Source organism: Hyperolius riggenbachi, chromosome 3 (assembly GCF_040937935.1).
Source record: "Hyperolius riggenbachi isolate aHypRig1 chromosome 3, aHypRig1.pri, whole genome shotgun sequence".
NCBI classification, from domain to species: Eukaryota; Metazoa; Chordata; class Amphibia; order Anura; family Hyperoliidae; genus Hyperolius; species Hyperolius riggenbachi.
In genome coordinates, this window is record NC_090648.1 from 83,175,044 (window position 1) to 83,196,210 (window position 21,167).

At 44.4% G+C, this 21,167-nt stretch overlaps 12 non-coding genes across 12 annotated transcripts; all 12 read right to left on the reverse strand.

The window, feature by feature from the left end:
• Window positions 1-5: 5 nt before the first annotated feature.
• TRNAR-ACG (transfer RNA arginine (anticodon ACG)) lies at window positions 6-78 on the reverse strand. Its single transcript has one exon. It is a non-coding gene; the product is annotated as a tRNA-Arg (tRNA).
• A 1,030-nt stretch (window positions 79-1,108) lies between these two features.
• On the reverse strand, window positions 1,109-1,181 carry TRNAR-ACG (transfer RNA arginine (anticodon ACG)). Its single transcript has one exon. It is a non-coding gene; the product is annotated as a tRNA-Arg (tRNA).
• Window positions 1,182-2,211: 1,030 nt separating this feature from the next.
• TRNAR-ACG (transfer RNA arginine (anticodon ACG)) lies at window positions 2,212-2,284 on the reverse strand. Its single transcript has one exon. It is a non-coding gene; the product is annotated as a tRNA-Arg (tRNA).
• Window positions 2,285-3,314: 1,030 nt separating this feature from the next.
• Window positions 3,315-3,387, reverse strand: TRNAR-ACG (transfer RNA arginine (anticodon ACG)). The gene has a single exon. It is a non-coding gene; the product is annotated as a tRNA-Arg (tRNA).
• A 1,030-nt stretch (window positions 3,388-4,417) lies between these two features.
• On the reverse strand, window positions 4,418-4,490 carry TRNAR-ACG (transfer RNA arginine (anticodon ACG)). The gene has a single exon. It is a non-coding gene; the product is annotated as a tRNA-Arg (tRNA).
• Window positions 4,491-5,520: 1,030 nt separating this feature from the next.
• On the reverse strand, window positions 5,521-5,593 carry TRNAR-ACG (transfer RNA arginine (anticodon ACG)). The gene has a single exon. It is a non-coding gene; the product is annotated as a tRNA-Arg (tRNA).
• Window positions 5,594-7,724: 2,131 nt separating this feature from the next.
• TRNAR-ACG (transfer RNA arginine (anticodon ACG)) lies at window positions 7,725-7,797 on the reverse strand. The gene has a single exon. It is a non-coding gene; the product is annotated as a tRNA-Arg (tRNA).
• Window positions 7,798-8,747: 950 nt separating this feature from the next.
• TRNAH-GUG (transfer RNA histidin (anticodon GUG)) lies at window positions 8,748-8,819 on the reverse strand. Its single transcript has one exon. It is a non-coding gene; the product is annotated as a tRNA-His (tRNA).
• Window positions 8,820-8,827: 8 nt separating this feature from the next.
• On the reverse strand, window positions 8,828-8,900 carry TRNAR-ACG (transfer RNA arginine (anticodon ACG)). The gene has a single exon. It is a non-coding gene; the product is annotated as a tRNA-Arg (tRNA).
• Window positions 8,901-10,622: 1,722 nt separating this feature from the next.
• Window positions 10,623-10,695, reverse strand: TRNAR-ACG (transfer RNA arginine (anticodon ACG)). Its single transcript has one exon. It is a non-coding gene; the product is annotated as a tRNA-Arg (tRNA).
• Window positions 10,696-11,645: 950 nt separating this feature from the next.
• Window positions 11,646-11,717, reverse strand: TRNAH-GUG (transfer RNA histidin (anticodon GUG)). The gene has a single exon. It is a non-coding gene; the product is annotated as a tRNA-His (tRNA).
• Window positions 11,718-11,725: 8 nt separating this feature from the next.
• Window positions 11,726-11,798, reverse strand: TRNAR-ACG (transfer RNA arginine (anticodon ACG)). Its single transcript has one exon. It is a non-coding gene; the product is annotated as a tRNA-Arg (tRNA).
• Between the last annotated feature and the right edge of the window lie 9,369 nt (window positions 11,799-21,167).

Below are 21,167 nucleotides of genomic sequence, written 5' to 3' on the forward strand. Positions count from 1 at the left end.
TTTCCTGAGCCAGGTAGGAGTCGAACCTACAATCTTCTGATCCGTAGTCAGACGCGTTATCCATTGCGCCACTGGCCCTGCTGCTGACATATGCATAGCACGTTTTCCTTGCGGCCACAAGGAAAGTGGGCCTCGTTGAAGTGCCCTATTCCACTGAACATCTTCTGTAGCGAGAACTTCTTTGAGAGATAATCGCTATTAAAATGTCATGAATTTGCTGTCTCTGAGTCCAGATATTCACAATGCTGTTCTAAAAGCTTGAAGAAGGTTGCAAGAGGAGTGCAGAAAGCAGCCCGCCGTAAACCGTATTCACACCAGGTTGCTTGCAGCCACAACAAAGAGTACTAGCCACTATAGGATCAGGGCACATTTTGTATGCTAGTCCTAGCGTTATTCACACATTTCTTAAGGTGATGTTGTTGCAGCTGCACCGAGTGTAGTTAGTGCCAATGGGAAAGTTGCTGGGTGTGAAGACAAGGAGTGAAGCCGAGCAGTATGGAAAGGGTCCTCTGTCTGGGCAGCTGTCTGTTGTGAGTGGGGCACGGCGGGCTAAGTTCTTCTATCTCCTTCTAGGAACAAAATCCTGAAAGCATTATCTCTGCATGATTGATCAGGGTCTGCTGTTAAAGTTGTCTGTGCAGAACAATGTCAAAGCAGAGTTGTCCTTTAAGCATTGCTAGCAGCCATCAGAAGTATGGGCGCCAAGGTGAATTGATGCTCAAGTGCTCTGTGTAATAGGTCTTTTTCTTGCGCGGGTTTCTTGGGAAAGGCAAGTGGTGAAAGTTGACCTAGGCTTAGCAAGAGACTGGCAACTGGTGAGGCCAAGATGTCATGTGAGGATGGTATTTGTGAAGATGTTTGAAGATGCTACAAAGGTCAATAGCAGAGAAAGTTTTCTCTCGGCGAAAGGCAAAATGTTGTAGTGAAGAAGTGAAGCAAGCAGAGCCTAAGGTTCCTGAATGCTTTAGAAAGTCAGTAGATTGGTTGCAAGCTGAAGAAAAAGTCACAGAGGAAGAAAGTAAAGAGCCTGCCGTGACCCAGATTCGAAGCGGGGTTGCTGCGGCCACAACGCCGAGTACTAACCACTATACGATCACGGCATGTTTCCTGAGCCAGGTAGGAGTCGAACCTACAATCTTCTGATCCGTAGTCAGACGCGTTATCCATTGCGCCACTGGCCCTGCTGCTGACATATGCATAGCACGTTTTCCTTGCGGCCACAAGGAAAGTGGGCCTCGTTGAAGTGCCCTATTCCACTGAACATCTTCTGTAGCGAGAACTTCTTTGAGAGATAATCTCTATTAAAATGTCATGAATTTGCTGTCTCTGAGTCCAGATATTCACAATGCTGTTCTAAAAGCTTGAAGAAGGTTGCAAGAGGAGTGCAGAAAGCAGCCCGCCGTAAACCGTATTCACACCAGGTTGCTTGCAGCCACAACAAAGAGTACTAGCCACTATAGGATCAGGGCACATTTTGTATGCTAGTCCTAGCGTTATTCACACATTTCTTAAGGTGATGTTGTTGCAGCTGCACCGAGTGTAGTTAGTGCCAATGGGAAAGTTGCTGGGTGTAAAGACAAGGAGTGAAGCCGAGCAGTATGGAAAGGGTCCTCTGTCTGGGCAGCTGTCTGTTGTGAGTGGGGCACGGCGGGCTAAGTTCTTCTATCTCCTTCTAGGAACAAAATCCTGAAAGCATTATCTCTGCATGATTGATCAGGGTCTGCTGTTAAAGTTGTCTGTGCAGAACAATGTCAAAGCAGAGTTGTCCTTTAAGCATTGCTAGCAGCCATCAGAAGTATGGGCGCCAAGGTGAATTGATGCTCAAGTGCTCTGTGTAATAGGTCTTTTTCTTGCGCGGGTTTCTTGGGAAAGGCAAGTGGTGAAAGTTGACCTAGGCTTAGCAAGAGACTGGCAACTGGTGAGGCCAAGATGTCATGTGAGGATGGTATTTGTGAAGATGTTTGAAGATGCTACAAAGGTCCATAGCAGAGAAAGTTTTCTCTCGGCGAAAGGCAAAATGTTGTAGTGAAGAAGTGAAGCAAGCAGAGCCTAAGGTTCCTGAATGCTTTAGAAAGTCAGTAGATTGGTTGCAAGCTGAAGAAAAAGTCACAGAGGAAGAAAGTAAAGAGCCTGCCGTGACCCAGATTCGAACCGGGGTTGCTGCGGCCACAACGCAGAGTACTAACCACTATACGATCACAGCATGTTTCCTGAGCCAGGTAGGAGTCGAACCTACAATCTTCTGATCCGTAGTCAGACGCGTTATCCATTGCGCCACTGGCCCTGCTGCTGACATATGCATAGCACGTTTTCCTTGCGGCCACAAGGAAAGTGGGCCTCGTTGAAGTGCCCTATTCCACTGAACATCTTCTGTAGCGAGAACTTCTTTGAGAGATAATCGCTATTAAAATGTCATGAATTTGCTGTCTCTGAGTCCAGATATTCACAATGCTGTTCTAAAAGCTTGAAGAAGGTTGCAAGAGGAGTGCAGAAAGCAGCCCGCCGTAAACCGTATTCACACCAGGTTGCTTGCAGCCACAACAAAGAGTACTAGCCACTATAGGATCAGGGCACATTTTGTATGCTAGTCCTAGCGTTATTCACACATTTCTTAAGGTGATGTTGTTGCAGCTGCACCGAGTGTAGTTAGTGCCAATGGGAAAGTTGCTGGGTGTGAAGACAAGGAGTGAAGCCGAGCAGTATGGAAAGGGTCCTCTGTCTGGGCAGCTGTCTGTTGTGAGTGGGGCACGGCGGGCTAAGTTCTTCTATCTCCTTCTAGGAACAAAATCCTGAAAGCATTATCTCTGCATGATTGATCAGGGTCTGCTGTTAAAGTTGTCTGTGCAGAACAATGTCAAAGCAGAGTTGTCCTTTAAGCATTGCTAGCAGCCATCAGAAGTATGGGCGCCAAGGTGAATTGATGCTCAAGTGCTCTGTGTAATAGGTCTTTTTCTTGCGCGGGTTTCTTGGGAAAGGCAAGTGGTGAAAGTTGACCTAGGCTTAGCAAGAGACTGGCAACTGGTGAGGCCAAGATGTCATGTGAGGATGGTATTTGTGAAGATGTTTGAAGATGCTACAAAGGTCAATAGCAGAGAAAGTTTTCTCTCGGCGAAAGGCAAAATGTTGTAGTGAAGAAGTGAAGCAAGCAGAGCCTAAGGTTCCTGAATGCTTTAGAAAGTCAGTAGATTGGTTGCAAGCTGAAGAAAAAGTCACAGAGGAAGAAAGTAAAGAGCCTGCCGTGACCCGGATTCGAAGCGGGGTTGCTGCGGCCACAACGCCGAGTACTAACCACTATACGATCACGGCATGTTTCCTGAGCCAGGTAGGAGTCGAACCTACAATCTTCTGATCCGTAGTCAGACGCGTTATCCATTGCGCCACTGGCCCTGCTGCTGACATATGCATAGCACGTTTTCCTTGCGGCCACAAGGAAAGTGGGCCTCGTTGAAGTGCCCTATTCCACTGAACATCTTCTGTAGCGAGAACTTCTTTGAGAGTTAATCTCTATTAAAATGTCATGAATTTGCTGTCTCTGAGTCCAGATATTCACAATGCTGTTCTAAAAGCTTGAAGAAGGTTGCAAGAGGAGTGCAGAAAGCAGCCCGCCATAAACCGTATTCACACATGGTTGCTTGCAGCCACAACAAAGAGTACTAGCCACTATAGGATCAGGGCACATTTTGTATGCTAGTCCTAGCGTTATTCACACATTTCTTAAGGTGATGTTGTTGCAGCTGCACCGAGTGTAGTTAGTGCCAATGGGAAAGTTGCTGGGTGTGAAGACAAGGAGTGAAGCCAAGCAGTATGGAAAGGGTCCTCTGTCTGGGCAGCTGTCTGTTGTGAGTGGGGCACGGCGGGCTAAGTTCTTCTATCTCCTTCTAGGAACAAAATCCTGAAAGCATTATCTCTGCATGATTGATCAGGGTCTGCTGTTAAAGTTGTCTGTGCAGAACAATGTCAAAGCAGAGTTGTCCTTTAAGCATTGCTAGCAGCCATCAGACGTATGGGCGCCAAGGTGAATTGATGCTCAAGTGCTCTGTGTAATAGGTCTTTTTCTTGCGCGGGTTTCTTGGGAAAGGCAAGTGGTGAAAGTTGACCTAGGCTTAGCAAGAGACTGGCAACTGGTGAGGCCAAGATGTCATGTGAGGATGGTATTTGTGAAGATGTTTGAAGATGCTACAAAGGTCAATAGCAGAGAAAGTTTTCTCTCAGCGAAAGGCAAAATGTTGTAGTGAAGAAGTGAAGCAAGCAGAGCCTAAGGTTCCTGAATGCTTTAGAAAGTCAGTAGATTGGTTGCAAGCTGAAGAAAAAGTCACAGAGGAAGAAAGTAAAGAGCCTGCCGTGACCCGGATTCGAAGCGGGGTTGCTGCGGCCACAACGCCGAGTACTAACCACTATACGATCACGGCATGTTTCCTGAGCCAGGTAGGAGTCGAACCTACAATCTTCTGATCCGTAGTCAGACGCGTTATCCATTGCGCCACTGGCCCTGCTGCTGACATATGCATAGCACGTTTTCCTTGCGGCCACAAGGAAAGTGGGCCTCGTTGAAGTGCCCTATTCCACTGAACATCTTCTGTAGCGAGAACTTCTTTGAGAGTTAATCTCTATTAAAATGTCATGAATTTGCTGTCTCTGAGTCCAGATATTCACAATGCTGTTCTAAAAGCTTGAAGAAGGTTGCAAGAGGAGTGCAGAAAGCAGCCCGCCATAAACCGTATTCACACATGGTTGCTTGCAGCCACAACAAAGAGTACTAGCCACTATAGGATCAGGGCACATTTTGTATGCTAGTCCTAGCGTTATTCACACATTTCTTAAGGTGATGTTGTTGCAGCTGCACCGAGTGTAGTTAGTGCCAATGGGAAAGTTGCTGGGTGTGAAGACAAGGAGTGAAGCCAAGCAGTATGGAAAGGGTCCTCTGTCTGGGCAGCTGTCTGTTGTGAGTGGGGCACGGCGGGCTAAGTTCTTCTATCTCCTTCTAGGAACAAAATCCTGAAAGCATTATCTCTGCATGATTGATCAGGGTCTGCTGTTAAAGTTGTCTGTGCAGAACAATGTCAAAGCAGAGTTGTCCTTTAAGCATTGCTAGCAGCCATCAGAAGTATGGGCGCCAAGGTGAATTGATGCTCAAGTGCTCTGTGTAATAGGTCTTTTTCTTGCGCGGGTTTCTTGGGAAAGGCAAGTGGTGAAAGTTGACCTAGGCTTAGCAAGAGACTGGCAACTGGTGAGGCCAAGATGTCATGTGAGGATGGTATTTGTGAAGATGTTTGAAGATGCTACAAAGGTCCATAGCAGAGAAAGTTTTCTCTCGGCGAAAGGCAAAATGTTGTAGTGAAGAAGTGAAGCAAGCAGAGCCTAAGGTTCCTGAATGCTTTAGAAAGTCAGTAGATTGGTTGCAAGCTGAAGAAAAAGTCACAGAGGAAGAAAGTAAAGAGCCTGCCGTGACCCAGATTCGAACCGGGGTTGCTGCGGCCACAACGCAGAGTACTAACCACTATACGATCACAGCATGTTTCCTGAGCCAGGTAGGAGTCGAACCTACAATCTTCTGATCCGTAGTCAGACGCGTTATCCATTGCGCCACTGGCCCTGCTGTGACATATGCATAGCACGTTTTCCTTGCGGCCACAAGGAAAGTGGGCCTCGTTGAAGTGCCCTATTCCACTGAACATCTTCTGTAGCGAGAACTTCTTTGAGAGATAATCGCTATTAAAATGTCATGAATTTGCTGTCTCTGAGTCCAGATATTCACAATGCTGTTCTAAAAGCTTGAAGAAGGTTGCAAGAGGAGTGCAGAAAGCAGCCCGCCGTAAACCGTATTCACACCAGGTTGCTTGCAGCCACAACAAAGAGTACTAGCCACTATAGGATCAGGGCACATTTTGTATGCTAGTCCTAGCGTTATTCACACATTTCTTAAGGTGATGTTGTTGCAGCTGCACCGAGTGTAGTTAGTGCCAATGGGAAAGTTGCTGGGTGTGAAGACAAGGAGTGAAGCCGAGCAGTATGGAAAGGGTCCTCTGTCTGGGCAGCTGTCTGTTGTGAGTGGGGCACGGCGGGCTAAGTTCTTCTATCTCCTTCTAGGAACAAAATCCTGAAAGCATTATCTCTGCATGATTGATCAGGGTCTGCTGTTAAAGTTGTCTGTGCAGAACAATGTCAAAGCAGAGTTGTCCTTTAAGCATTGCTAGCAGCCATCAGAAGTATGGGCGCCAAGGTGAATTGATGCTCAAGTGCTCTGTGTAATAGGTCTTTTTCTTGCGCGGGTTTCTTGGGAAAGGCAAGTGGTGAAAGTTGACCTAGGCTTAGCAAGAGACTGGCAACTGGTGAGGCCAAGATGTCATGTGAGGATGGTATTTGTGAAGATGTTTGAAGATGCTACAAAGGTCAATAGCAGAGAAAGTTTTCTCTCGGCGAAAGGCAAAATGTTGTAGTGAAGAAGTGAAGCAAGCAGAGCCTAAGGTTCCTGAATGCTTTAGAAAGTCAGTAGATTGGTTGCAAGCTGAAGAAAAAGTCACAGAGGAAGAAAGTAAAGAGCCTGCCGTGACCCGGATTCGAAGCGGGGTTGCTGCGGCCACAACGCCGAGTACTAACCACTATACGATCACGGCATGTTTCCTGAGCCAGGTAGGAGTCGAACCTACAATCTTCTGATCCGTAGTCAGACGCGTTATCCATTGCGCCATGGCCCTGCTGCTGACATATGCATAGCACGTTTTCCTTGCGGCCACAAGGAAAGTGGGCCTCGTTGAAGTGCCCTATTCCACTGAACATCTTCTGTAGCGAGAACTTCTTTGAGAGATAATCTCTATTAAAATGTCATGAATTTGCTGTCTCTGAGTCCAGATATTCACAATGCTGTTCTAAAAGCTTGAAGAAGGTTGCAAGAGGAGTGCAGAAAGCAGCCCGCCATAAACCGTATTCACACATGGTTGCTTGCAGCCACAACAAAGAGTACTAGCCACTATAGGATCAGGGCACATTTTGTATGCTAGTCCTAGCGTTATTCACACATTTCTTAAGGTGATGTTGTTGCAGCTGCACCGAGTGTAGTTAGTGCCAATGGGAAAGTTGCTGGGTGTGAAGACAAGGAGTGAAGCCAAGCAGTATGGAAAGGGTCCTCTGTCTGGGCAGCTGTCTGTTGTGAGTGGGGCACGGCGGGCTAAGTTCTTCTATCTCCTTCTAGGAACAAAATCCTGAAAGCATTATCTCTGCATGATTGATCAGGGTCTGCTGTTAAAGTTGTCTGTGCAGAACAATGTCAAAGCAGAGTTGTCCTTTAAGCATTGCTAGCAGCCATCAGACGTATGGGCGCCAAGGTGAATTGATGCTCAAGTGCTCTGTGTAATAGGTCTTTTTCTTGCGCGGGTTTCTTGGGAAAGGCAAGTGGTGAAAGTTGACCTAGGCTTAGCAAGAGACTGGCAACTGGTGAGGCCAAGATGTCATGTGAGGATGGTATTTGTGAAGATGTTTGAAGATGCTACAAAGGTCAATAGCAGAGAAAGTTTTCTCTCGGCGAAAGGCAAAATGTTGTAGTGAAGAAGTGAAGCAAGCAGAGCCTAAGGTTCCTGAATGCTTTAGAAAGTCAGTAGATTGGTTGCAAGCTGAAGAAAAAGTCACAGAGGAAGAAAGTAAAGAGCCTGCCGTGACCCGGATTCGAAGCGGGGTTGCTGCGGCCACAACGCCGAGTACTAACCACTATACGATCACGGCATGTTTCCTGAGCCAGGTAGGAGTCGAACCTACAATCTTCTGATCCGTAGTCAGACGCGTTATCCATTGCGCCACTGGCCCTGCTGCTGACATATGCATAGCACGTTTTCCTTGCGGCCACAAGGAAAGTGGGCCTCGTTGAAGTGCCCTATTCCACTGAACATCTTCTGTAGCGAGAACTTCTTTGAGAGTTAATCTCTATTAAAATGTCATGAATTTGCTGTCTCTGAGTCCAGATATTCACAATGCTGTTCTAAAAGCTTGAAGAAGGTTGCAAGAGGAGTGCAGAAAGCAGCCCGCCATAAACCGTATTCACACATGGTTGCTTGCAGCCACAACAAAGAGTACTAGCCACTATAGGATCAGGGCACATTTTGTATGCTAGTCCTAGCGTTATTCACACATTTCTTAAGGTGATGTTGTTGCAGCTGCACCGAGTGTAGTTAGTGCCAATGGGAAAGTTGCTGGGTGTGAAGACAAGGAGTGAAGCCAAGCAGTATGGAAAGGGTCCTCTGTCTGGGCAGCTGTCTGTTGTGAGTGGGGCACGGCGGGCTAAGTTCTTCTATCTCCTTCTAGGAACAAAATCCTGAAAGCATTATCTCTGCATGATTGATCAGGGTCTGCTGTTAAAGTTGTCTGTGCAGAACAATGTCAAAGCAGAGTTGTCCTTTAAGCATTGCTAGCAGCCATCAGAAGTATGGGCGCCAAGGTGAATTGATGCTCAAGTGCTCTGTGTAATAGGTCTTTTTCTTGCGCGGGTTTCTTGGGAAAGGCAAGTGGTGAAAGTTGACCTAGGCTTAGCAAGAGACTGGCAACTGGTGAGGCCAAGATGTCATGTGAGGATGGTATTTGTGAAGATGTTTGAAGATGCTACAAAGGTCCATAGCAGAGAAAGTTTTCTCTCGGCGAAAGGCAAAATGTTGTAGTGAAGAAGTGAAGCAAGCAGAGCCTAAGGTTCCTGAATGCTTTAGAAAGTCAGTAGATTGGTTGCAAGCTGAAGAAAAAGTCGCAGAGGAAGAAAGTAAAGAGCCTGCCGTGACCCGGATTCGAACCGGGGTTGCTGCGGCCACAACGCAGAGTACTAACCACTATACGATCACGGCATGTTTCCTGAGCCAGGTAGGAGTCGAACCTACAATCTTCTGATCCGTAGCCAGACGCGTTATCCATTGCGCCACAGGCCCTGCTGCTGACATATGCATAGCACGTTTTCCTTGCGGCCACAAGGAAAGTGGGCCTCGTTGAAGTGCCCTATTCCACTGAACATCTTCTGTAGCGAGAACTTCTTTGAGAGTTAATCTCTATTAAAATGTCATGAATTTGCTGTCTCTGAGTCCAGATATTCACAATGCTGTTCTAAAAGCTTGAAGAAGGTTGCAAGAGGAGTGCAGAAAGCAGCCCGCCATAAACCGTATTCACACATGGTTGCTTGCAGCCACAACAAAGAGTACTAGCCACTATAGGATCAGGGCACATTTTGTATGCTAGTCCTAGCGTTATTCACACATTTCTTAAAGAGAATCTGTATTGTTAAAATCGCACAAAAGTAAACATACCAGTGCGTTAGGGGACATCTCCTATTACCCTCTGTCACAATTTCGCCGCTCCTCGCCGCATTAAAAGTAGTTAAAAACAGTTTTAAAAAGTTTGTTTATAAACAAACAAAATGGCCACCAAAACAGGAAGTAGGTTGATGTACAGTATGTCCACACATAGAAAATACATTCATACACAAGCAGGCTGTATACACCCTTCCTTTTGAATCTCAAGAGATCATTTGTGTGTTTCTTTCCCCCTGCAGCTATCTTCCACTGAAGTGTCAGGCTGTTTCTTCCTGCAGAGTGCAGACAGCTCTGCCTGTATGTAATTCCTCAGTATGTGAAAGCCCAGCCAGCTCAGAGGAGGATTTATCCAGCTTGTAAAAGATAAGAGAGAAGAGAGAAGCTGCCGTAATCTAAATAATACACAGGCAGTGGTCAGAGAGGGGCCTGGAGGGGGGGAGATGCATCACAGAACCACAACACTGAAGAACTTGGCAGCCTTCCAGACACAGGCTGACAAGTCTGACAAGAGAGAGATAAGTTGATTTATTACAGAGATGGTGATAGTAGAACGTGCTGCAGTAAGCCAGAACACCTTAGAATAGCTTTTGGAACTTGTAGGATGATAAAAAACAGGATGCAATTTTTGTTACGGAGTCTCTTTAAGGTGATGTTGTTGCAGCTGCACCGAGTGTAGTTAGTGCCAATGGGAAAGTTGCTGGGTGTGAAGACAAGGAGTGAAGCCAAGCAGTATGGAAAGGGTCCTCTGTCTGGGCAGCTGTCTGTTGTGAGTGGGGCACGGCAGGCTAAGTTCTTCTATCTCCTTCTAGGAACAAAATCCTGAAAGCATTATCTCTGCATGATTGATCAGGGTCTGCTGTTAAAGTTGTCTGTGCAGAACAATGTCAAAGCAGAGTTGTCCTTTAAGCATTGCTAGCAGCCATCAGAAGTATGGGCGCCAAGGTGAATTGATGCTCAAGTGCTCTGTGTAATAGGTCTTTTTCTTGCGCGGGTTTCTTGGGAAAGGCAAGTGGTGAAAGTTGACCTAGGCTTAGCAAGAGACTGGCAACTGGTGAGGCCAAGATGTCATGTGAGGATGGTATTTGTGAAGATGTTTGAAGATGCTACAAAGGTCCATAGCAGAGAAAGTTTTCTCTCGGCGAAAGGCAAAATGTTGTAGTGAAGAAGTGAAGCAAGCAGAGCCTAAGGTTCCTGAATGCTTTAGAAAGTCAGTAGATTGGTTGCAAGCTGAAGAAAAAGTCGCAGAGGAAGAAAGTAAAGAGCCTGCCGTGACCCAGATTCGAACCAGGGTTGCTGCGGCCACAACGCAGAGTACTAACCACTATACGATCACGGCATGTTTCCTGAGCCAGGTAGGAGTCGAACCTACAATCTTCTGATCCGTAGTCAGACGCGTTATCCATTGCGCCACTCGCCCTGCTGCTGACATATGCATAGCACGTTTTCCTTGCGGCCACAAGGAAAGTGGGCCTCGTTGAAGTGCCCTATTCCACTGAACATCTTCTGTAGCGAGAACTTCTTTGAGAGTTAATCTCTATTAAAATGTCATGAATTTGCTGTCTCTGAGTCAAGATATTCACAATGCTGTTCTAAAAGCTTGAAGAAGGTTGCAAGAGGAGTGCAGAAAGCAGCCCGCCATAAACCGTATTGACACCAGGTTGCTTGCAGCCACAACAAAGAGTACTAGCCACTATAGGATCAGGGCACATTTTGTATGCTAGTCCTAGCGTTATTCACACATTTCTTAAGGTGATGTTGTTGCAGCTGCACCGAGTGTAGTTAGTGCCAATGGGAAAGTTGCTGGGTGTGAAGACAAGGAGTGAAGCCAAGCAGTATGGAAAGGGTCCTCTGTCTGGGCAGCTGTCTGTTGTGAGTGGGGCACGGCGGGCTAAGTTCTTCTATCTCCTTCTAGGAACAAAATCCTGAAAGCATTATCTCTGCATGATTGATCAGGGTCTGCTGTTAAAGTTGTCTGTGCAGAACAATGTCAAAGCAGAGTTGTCCTTTAAGCATTGCTAGCAGCCATCAGAAGTATGGGCGCCAAGGTGAATTGATGCTCAAGTGCTCTGTGTAATAGGTCTTTTTCTTGCGCGGGTTTCTTGGGAAAGGCAAGTGGTGAAAGTTGACCTAGGCTTAGCAAGAGACTGGCAACTGGTGAGGCCAAGATGTCATGTGAGGATGGTATTTGTGAAGATGTTTGAAGATGCTACAAAGGTCCATAGCAGAGAAAGTTTTCTCTCGGCGAAAGGCAAAATGTTGTAGTGAAGAAGTGAAGCAAGCAGAGCCTAAGGTTCCTGAATGCTTTAGAAAGTCAGTAGATTGGTTGCAAGCTGAAGAACAAGTCACAGAGGAAGAAAGTAAAGAGCCTGCCGTGACCCGGATTCGAACCAGGGTTGCTGCGGCCACAACGCAGAGTACTAACCACTATACGATCACGGCATGTTTCCTGAGCCAGGTAGGAGTCGAACCTACAATCTTCTGATCCGTAGTCAGACGCGTTATCCATTGCGCCACTGGCCCTGCTGGTGACATATGCATAGCACGTTTTCCTTGCGGCCACAAGGAAAGTGGGCCTCGTTGAAGTGCCCTATTCCACTGAACATCTTCTGTAGCGAGAACTTCTTTGAGAGATAATCTCTATTAAAATGTCATGAATTTGCTGTCTCTGAGTCCAGATATTCACAATGCTGTTCTAAAAGCTTGAAGAAGGTTGCAAGAGCAGTGCAGAAAGCAGCCCGCCGTAAACCGTATTCACACCAGGTTGCTTGCAGCCACAACAAAGAGTACTAGCCACTATAGGATCAGGGCACATTTTGTATGCTAGTGTAACCGACCAATCGATTACTATCACAAGGAGAGAGTTCCCTTATTACTCTTAAAGCGGAAGGACAGCGACTGACCAGGAGTATAAATTGGTGAAAAATAACAATTGATTTTATTTGGCAAACAAAGAAATAATGTCCACTAACATGCAGAACAAGAATACAAACCCCCAATTGAAATCCTCAATATCAAGACCACCCTTGAAATACACTAAATTAATGAGGTAAAATAAGCAACAAATTCAGAGTTAACACTTCTTGCTTGAAGATCTAGCACCTGAAAAGAAAAAGGTTACTTCCTGAAATATCATTAGAGGCTACTGCACTTGGACCTTGCTTGAAGTTCCTGCACCTGTAGGAAAAACAAAGAACAAAACACAGCAAATACACATTTCACAAATCTTCATCAGACCTTTTTCTTCATCTCACTCTCAATACGTCTATAGCGATACAGTTTTCTCTTTCCTATCTAAAAATAGGTATGCATACATGTATGTGAACAAATACACCTGAGAGAAACCAAATAGGAAATGGACTAATGCTTCTGGTTGGGTAGATAAGTAGTGACTGACTCGAAGTAGTCCTTACTGTATGGTAATGACCATAACAGTCTTCAGTTCCTTGCAAAAGTCTTATCTAACCATACAGTGGCTATGAATTCATATTCACACTTAAACCTGTATATGATCATAGAGTAGGGGTACCCCTTTAAAAGAACTGATGATAAGTTGCTGATGAAAGATCTTTTCCTGAAGCAGATGATAGCTTATAATAACCTTACTTTACTTTACATGCAGCACACTCCAAGATGCCAGTTCAATAATTCTGAAGTAAGTTTCTTCCCTTTATTGTTATCAAAGTTTTTCTTTTTCCTGTATGTCACATATGTAAGTATCAATTCTCTCCTTTTATTACTTCTCACTGCAGGTTGGTTTAAGCTCTAAATGCAATCACTTCACTTGCAGAACACACAGAACACAGCAACAGATCTGTTCACGGGTAAGTTCCTATTTTTCTCCCATGAATTGATAAATTTCTTTACTAATGTGTTATTCTCTTTTCTCCACACAGAGAGATTAACACTCCAAAAATATCGTCAGGTAAGTGTCTTTTCCACTCATATCAGGCAGAGCCACACTGGGGATTATTCTTGAGGCATATGCACAGTCAATGTACAGAGCAAATGCATTCAAACACAGGCTGACTGGCTTTACTGTGGAGAGACAGATTAATAATCAGTACCAGTGAGTGCACACACAGATTGTCTCACTGATCAGCTCTGTGGTGACAGGTAGGGAAGCACAGTCATTGATTCACATCATACAGTACTCTGGTGTTGCTATGACAACATTTCTTCTCCTCACACACACTGTATATATATTATCTAACTGTAGAGAATCAGACGAAGAATATTTAGCTGATTTGATTTGACAGTCTGATTTTTGTGTCATTACTATCAGGAAAACTCCTGTCACTTTCTTTCTGTGTTTCTGTCTGGTGAAATTTCACTTATCTGTCAATTTTTCCTGAAGTGGTCTCCTTGGCCTTGCTGAGCTATCTCTCACTCCTCTGTGGATGAGGTGTCTCCCTGTTTTGACTCAGGGAGCTGTCTCTCATGGTCCCCTTTCTGTGTGTCATCAGTGAGCTAAATTCCTCTGCTACTGAATGCCATTTCTCTCTCTGTCAGCTCAGTTTCTCCCCCTCTGGTCTCTGTCATCTCTCCTCACGCTGCCTGTGTCACCTTCTGAGGTAAAAATCAGAGAGGGCTTGCCTCTTCAGCTGGAGGGGCGTTCCCAACCTGTGTAACTGACACCCGCCCCCTGACTGAGAGCAGAACAGCCATCTTGAGTGCTGGCTGCTTGCTCTGTGTAAATACAGCCTGTGCCAGCACTAATTCTCATAGCTGATGCTGGCCAGAAATAAAAATACATGTTTTTTTTTTTTTGTTTGTTTGTTTTTTTAATTAAAGAAGCTGCACTATTTGTAGCAGGGCTACATTTTCCCCTTTTTTTTTTAAATTGTAGTCCCTTACAATTGTAGTCCCTTACAAGAAATCACTTCGCATAACACAATACATCGCTCAAATACAGTAAGGAAGACTTTATCTCCTCTGTTGCCATATAAATTCTTCTTGCAGATAGCGTTTAGGAGGAAGTCCAATATTCTCTCTGGACAATCTCCTTAAGGAACCCTCAGGTTCTAACTCAGGAGAACCCTCAACCTGCTGGTCAGCATCACTCCCCCTCTCACTCTCTACTGAGCTTCCAGAACTCTCCTCCCTGAGACCCGAAACATCTTGCCACTCATCAACAGGATGAGCCAAATTTTGGTCTCTATTTCTCTGAGCCTGGGGTGTAAGACCACTGGAGAGCTCCACTGGGACCCAACAAGGGACCATTTCTTCCAGTTCCATTTCACAATTCTTAGATTTTCCAAAAGGCTTAGGTTCTGACATCAATTTTAACAGAGCCCCATTCACTCTTTTAATGGGGCCCGTGCCATCCATCTTCTGAACATCATACACTGGAATGTCTGTTGAAGGCTGATTTACTATTTTCCACAAATCAGCACCCCATCTTGATGTCAACTTTCCTTTCTCATGTGTTCCTTTGTTTCGGAGTAAGACAATGTCTCCGACCTGAAAATTCCACCTCCTTTCAAAAGTTTCAGATTCTTTTTCATTACTACGCCGTACCAAGTCATACATCTCTTGTACTCTATTTTTGTGGTTCTCGACCCATTCTTGCATAGTCCTTGAAGTTTGATCCCCCTCTAACCTTCCACACAAAACATCCAGAGGTCCTCCATCTTCCCTTCCAAAGAACAAATGGAAAGGAGCATAACCAGTAGCGTCATGCACAGTGTGATTATAGGCCCAGACTAACTCTTTAATGTATACCGGCCAACGTTGTTTCTTTTCTTGTTCCAGGGACCGTATCTTCTGTATCAGGGTGCGGTTGAAACGTTCACAGACTCCATTCCCTTGAGGATGATACGGTGTAGTATGCGATTTTTTTATGTTATAGAGCTGACATAACTCCTGCATCAAACGACTTTCAAAACACGGACCCTGGTCCGAATGGATCCGCTGAGGACAGCCATAAGTTTGTATAAAGTCATTCCAGAGGTGCTTGGCAGCTGTTACTGCTGTTTGGTCTCTAGTTGGTACGGCTACAGCAAATTTTGTGAAATGGTCAATCATGACCAACACGCTACTTCGTCCGTCTTGAGCAGTATCCAGAGACAAAAAATCAACTGCCACCACTTCCAACGGTGCGCTGGTCCTCCATTTTACCAAAGGGGGTTTTGGCTCAGTGCCTTGATTGGTGTTGCATGTCAGACATTCTCTGCATACTTTCTTAATTACCCCTTCCATCTGTAGACAGTAAAATCTCTTTCGGAAACACCAGGCTATTTTCTCAGGCCCTGGGTGCCCTAATTTTTCATGCAGAGTAGTGATAACTTTGCTTGCTACATCCCGAGTTAACACTATCTGACTTCGCACATTCTGCCAATTTTTCAACCGCACCTTTCTGACCAGCAAATTGTTCTCCACTCTTAAGCGATCCCACTGCCTAAGCAGTTTTTGGCCCTCCACCGTCCAATTGACTCTTTGTATTCTCTTTGGCCATACTTGTGCTCTGACCTTTTCTTTCAATGGTTTGAGAATATGATCTTCTTCCTGCAATTTTTGCCACTCTGCTGAGGAGGACTCAATAACTTCCATCATGTTTACCATCAACTCATCCTCATTTTCTTTCGACATGTGACTAGCTTTTTCCTTAATCCCAAACAGGGGTACTTCAACTTCTTCCAGATCTTCATCTCTCTCCCTTCCAGCAGGTTCATATGGGAATCTCGATAATGCATCTGCACAGCCGTTGATTCTTCCTGGTCTGTACTTAATAGTAAATTGGAACTTGGCTAATCTGGCTACCCACCGTTGTTCCATCGCTCCTAATTTAGCTGTTTGAAGGTATGCTACGGGGTTATTGTCGGTGTAAATGGTAAATTTTACTCCATTCAAGTACTCACTGAATTTCTCCGTGACGGCCCATACCACTGCCAACAATTCTAGCCGGAAAGAACTGTAATTTGCTGGATTTTTCTCAGTCTCTCTGAGACTACGACTCGCAAAAGCTATTACTCGTTCTTTTCCTCCTTTTTCCTGAGTCAGTACTGCACCTAAGCCCTGATTACTAGCATCAGTATACAAACGAAAAGGAAGGTGGAAATCCGCGAAGGCCAGTATCAGAGAAGATTCGATTTCGGCTTTTAATTCATCAAAAGCTTTTTGCTGTTCAGTGTTCCAACAGACAGTATCATTTTTTTTTCTCAGTTGAGCCCCTTTTAGAATAAAATGCAAAGGACGAGCCTTCTGTGCAAAATGCGGTATAAATCTTCGATAGTAACTTGCTATCCCTAAAAATGCTCGTACCTCTCGGATAGTAGTAGGAACTGGCCATTCCTTAATCAATTTCACTTTTTCTGGGTTTGGCTTGACGCCTTCTTTGGAAATAACATGCCCCAAGAAATTAACCTCCGGCTTGAATAGATGACACTTACTAGGCTTCAACTTCAGTCCATATGACCTGAGCTTCTGGAATACCACATCCAGGTGCTGAATATGTTGATGAAAATCAGTGGAATATACGATGATGTCATCCAAATAGATCAGCACATGTTCAAAATTAAACTCGCCCAAACAGCTCTCCATCAGTCTTTGGAATGTAGCTGGGGCGTTCGTCAATCCAAACGGCATTCTCTTGAATTGATATAGTCCCATGGGTGTAGTAAAAGCGGTCTTTTCCTGATCTTTTTTGTCAACTAAAATTTGCCAGTAACCACTACAAAGATCTAGAGTAGAGAACACTTTAGCTTTCCCCAAAGCCAGTAATGAGTCCTCTATCCTCGGAAGGGGATAGGCATCCTTAATAGTCACTGAATTTAACTTTCTGTAATCTACACAAAACCTCAGACTACCATCCTTTTTCTTCACTAAAACAATGGGAGCTGCCCAGGGACTACTGCTAGGTTCTATTACATTAGCCGCCAACATCTGTTCTAACATCTGCTTAACTTCTTGGAACAAATTAGGAGGGATATATCTATATCTTTCTCTGATGGGGCCAGCTGTATCTGTTCTAATCTCATGACGAATCTTATCAGAGCATCCAAGATCACTTTCATCAATAGAAAAAACTTCTTTATTTCTCTCAAACAACTGATTCAATGCAGACTTCTCATTATCATTCAGTTGTTCAACATCCAATACTACTGTTTGGGAAATTTTCTCTCCATTCCATTCTTGCGCTTTAGTATCAGAGTCCGTTGACATTATCCGACATGAGCAAAGATTTTTTCCTTTCTCTTCCACTTGCACTTCCTTACCACCTACACTTTCCACCGGAAACACATCGGCCAACCAAGCACCTGAAGGTATATGTACAGTGTCTTTTCCCCAATTTGACATTCGGATAGGAACTTGCCCATTTTTCACCGTGGCTACTGTCTTTGCTACAGTAATATCTAATCTCGGATTCACTGGTTCTACCATCACCGTCAGACCTGCAATTTGACAGTTGGAACCCACAGCCACCTGCATGACTACCTCAGACCTAGGGGGAACAGACAAACCCTTCTCACAGGGTGCTCTTATCACTCCAATCCTCCCCTTACAACGCTTGGAATTTCGAATAGCACTACATGTTTTTATCAAATTTTGAAACACTCGTCTCTCTTCTTGTTGCCGGGAAACCTTTTGCCAATACCGATGTCCATATTGCGAAAATAATCGTCCATCCAGATCCTGCAGAATATTCATTCCAACAATTATTGGGGTTTCTGAGGATGGCTGTCCCTTTACCACCATTATACCCCTTTTTCCCAACTGTTCCTCACCAATTTCCACATCCATCCAAATAATTCCTTTGACTGGGATGGGCAAATTATTGGCTGCTGCCAGCTCAATCCAAGACATCTCCAAATCCTGAATTTTTCCAGGAAAATTCCTTGCAAAATACGCCTCTGAAATGGTAGTCACTTGGGATCCTGTGTCTAACAAGCCATTAACCTCTTTCCCTTCTAACTTAATTTTAATCAAAGGACAATTTCCTACTACTGGCCCTGTCTCCTGCTGCACATAGGTCTGAGTAGCCATTCCCAACGTCCGACCTTCAACCCTAGGAGGCTCTAGTTTAAATTCTGATTGCTTCCATTGCGAGCATATCGTTGAGGTCTAGGACAATTACGTGCAAAATGTCCCTCTCTTCGGCAGTTCCAGCAGGTGAATGGTTGGTCATTTCTATTCTGAGTAGATTCCCTGGGCCCATGGTATTCTTCTCGTCTGACTTCTTGGCGTAATCTTAACTTAGCAATATCTTCTTGCATCTGCTTCAAAATGTGACCTAACTCGATGGCCTCTTCCCCCTTTTTACTAGCAGAGGTATGGGCGGTATGTCTATTCTCACTTTCCTTTGCATCAGAATTTAGTTGTCGCATAGCCAATTGAGTAATTTCCTCCTCTTGTTGATATTTAATAGCTAGTCGTTGGATTGATTGAAAGGAAATTGCAGGGTCTAGTTCTAACTTATTCTTTACTGCCCTTCTTACTACATGGCTCCGTAATCCCAGCACAAACTGGTCTTTCAGCCAGGAAGACATCCCGTTGTTCTGGTAAGGATCCCCTGCATCTTCCTTTTTTTGTATAGCTCTCATCAGTTCTTGTAGGGCATTAGCAAACTGAGGTATGCTCTCCTGCTCCCGCTGGGTTCGATCCATGAACCTCTTCCGCACTACGTGTAGGTCAGAGGGGTCCCCATATATTTCTTCAAGTATCTCCAAAATGTCTTCTAAACTCACAGGAAGATCCCGACTGGCATTAATTATTGTTTTCCGTGCATCACCCTCAGAAGCTAAAATGGCTACTTCCCGATGCATATCAACTGGAACTTTATATGCTTTGATAGCACTTCGAATACGCTCTGCCCAATCTCTCAGAGGCATATTATTGCCAGTAAATTTAGGTAAGTAGGTAGCTAAAATACCAATAGGAGTCATAGTCATAGACATGGTAAAATCCACATTCTCCCTTGATAGAGCTCTCTCAGCGGATCCCTCACCCATAGCTGGTACGTCTGACCCCAGGTTCTCTCCTGGTCTATTGATGTCAGAGTCCATCCTGCCGACTGCGCCAAAAATGTAACCGACCAATCGATTACTATCACAAGGAGAGAGTTCCCTTATTACTCTTAAAGCGGAAGGACAGCGACTGACCAGGAGTATAAATTGGTGAAAAATAACAATTGATTTTATTTGGCAAACAAAGAAATAATGTCCACTAACATGCAGAACAAGAATACAAACCCCCAATTGAAATCCTCAATATCAAGACCACCCTTGAAATACACTAAATTAATGAGGTAAAATAAGCAACAAATTCAGAGTTAACACTTCTTGCTTGAAGATCTAGCACCTGAAAAGAAAAAGGTTACTTCCTGAAATATCATTAGAGGCTGCTGCACTTGGACCTTGCTTGAAGTTCCTGCACCTGTAGGAAAAACAAAGAACAAAACACAGCAAATACACATTTCACAAATCTTCATCAGACCTTTTTCTTCATCTCACTCTCAATACGTCTATAGCGATACAGTTTTCTCTTTCCTATCTAAAAATAGGTATGCATACATGTATGTGAACAAATACACCTGAGAGAAACCAAATAGGAAATGGACTAATGTTTCTGGTTGGGTAGATAAGTAGTGACTGACTCGAAGTAGTCCTTACTGTATGGTAATGACCATAACAGTCTTCAGTTCCTTGCAAAAGTCTTATCTAACCATACAGTGGCTATGAATTCATATTCACACTTAAACCTGTATATGATCATAGAGTAGGGGTACCCCTTTAAAAGAACTGATGATAAGTTGCTGATGAAAGATCTTTTCCTGAAGCAGATGATAGCTTATAATAACCTTACTTTACTTTACATGCAGCACACTCCAAGATGCCAGTTCAATAATTCTGAAGTAAGTTTCTTCCCTTTATTGTTATCAAAGTTTTTCTTTTTCCTGTATGTCACATATGTAAGTATCAATTCTCTCCTTTTATTACTTCTCACTGCAGGTTGGTTTAAGCTCTAAATGCAATCACTTCACTTGCAGAACACACAGAACACAGCAACAGATCTGTTCACGGGTAAGTTCCTATTTTTCTCCCATGAATTGATAAATTTCTTTACTAATGTGTTATTCTCTTTTCTCCACACAGAGAGATTAACACTCCAAAAATATCGTCAGGTAAGTGTCTTTTCCACTCATATCAGGCAGAGCCACACTGGGGATTATTTTTGAGGCATATGCACAGTCAATGTACAGAGCAAATGCATTCAAACACAGGCTGACTGGCTTTACTGTGGAGAGACAGATTAATAATCAGTACCAGTGAGTGCACACACAGATTGTCTCACTGATCAGCTCTGTGGTGACAGGTAGGGAAGCACAGTCATTGATTCACATCATACAGTACTCTGGTGTTGCTATGACAACATTTCTTCTCCTCACACACACTGTATATATATTATCTAACTGTAGAGAATCAGACGAAGAATATTTAGCTGATTTGATTTGACAGTCTGATTTTTGTGTCATTACTATCAGGAAAACTCCTGTCACTTTCTTTCTGTGTTTCTGTGTGGTGAAATTTCACTTATCTGTCAATTTTTCCTGAAGTGGTCTCCTTGGCCTTGCTGAGCTATCTCTCACTCCTCTGTGGATGAGGTGTCTCCTTGTTTTGACTCAGGGAGCTGTCTCTCATGGTCCCCTTTCTGTGTGTCATCAGTGAGCTAAATTCCTCTGCTACTGAATGCCATTTCTCTCTCTGTCAGCTCAGTTTCTCCCCCTCTGGTCTCTGTCATCTCTCCTCACGCTGCCTGTGTCACCTTCTGAGGTAAAAATCAGAGAGGGCTTGCCTCTTCAGCTGGAGGGGCGTTCCCAACCTGTGTAACTGACACCCGCCCCCTGACTGAGAGCAGAACAGCCATCTTGAGTGCTGGCTGCTTGCTCTGTGT